Below are 1026 nucleotides of genomic sequence, written 5' to 3' on the forward strand. Positions count from 1 at the left end.
GAAAAATATTCTGGGTACCTGCTGGAAGTCGATCTATTACACCAATGCTGGTGGATGCAGAGCACCCATATACAGTAGAAAAATCAGATGCAGAATCTGAACAGCTCTCTATTTTGCCTATGCAAAAGTTCAACTCCATCCACAGTAGCTCCAAAAAAGCATTTATGTCCCAAACCTGAGAAAGATTGTCATTATACTTTTTTAAAGGTAGAAGCTGAGGAACTTTCTTCTCAAGCAATGACGCAATAAGAGAGATCAATGCTTGTAGAACTCTCAAGATTGCATTCCCATCGGTTGAAGATGTGCTCAGAAGGGCCTTTTCTGCCTCACCGAAGCTATGCAATTCACTCATTGCAGATTTACACAATTTTTTCACAAAAACTGCTAGCGCATTTATAAATAAATGGCAATGAATGGGAGCAATAGCAACTAACTTCTTCAATGCCTCAGCCACAAGACCTTATGTATAATCTGACAGACTGCAAAAAAGAAGAATATGAGAAATCTGAAAGTAAGACGGAGATAACATTTAAAAAAATGCAAGAGGACTAGAACTATTTATCGAAGCTATGAAAGTTGTGGAAATGTACATTTCTCGAAGAAGCACACAATAGCAAAGACTGACACTTTCGTCCTAGAAGAAAATATGAGTGATAGATTCGAATTTGTATGAATAGATCATTATGAATTTAGTAGAAAAAGGATAACTACCATTCACATATCTTTTAGGAGAAAGCCTAGGTTCATAGCTGTGATGCAAAATTATGTTCACCTAACAATTGAAGAGGTGTAAATATAGAGAGGAAAGCATGATACCAGCCCAAGTTTCATACCAAAAAATGAAAATAACAGAAGAAGACAGAAGTATGTTATGCTAGGTTGAAGGTGCATGGTTCTAAGTAAATGGATGTAGCTGGCATACAATCAATTAAAATAGGCAGTATAATCCTAAGTATGTAAATTTTAATTTTGACAGAAGCACCAGCAGTTTTTCTCCATGCTTCTTGCATATGTTCAGGTTATATA

This window comes from Tasmannia lanceolata, unplaced genomic scaffold (assembly GCF_043159265.1).
Source record: "Tasmannia lanceolata isolate RefF3 unplaced genomic scaffold, GAP_Taslan_0.1 ptg000018l, whole genome shotgun sequence".
Classification (NCBI taxonomy): Eukaryota; Viridiplantae; Streptophyta; class Magnoliopsida; order Canellales; family Winteraceae; genus Tasmannia; species Tasmannia lanceolata.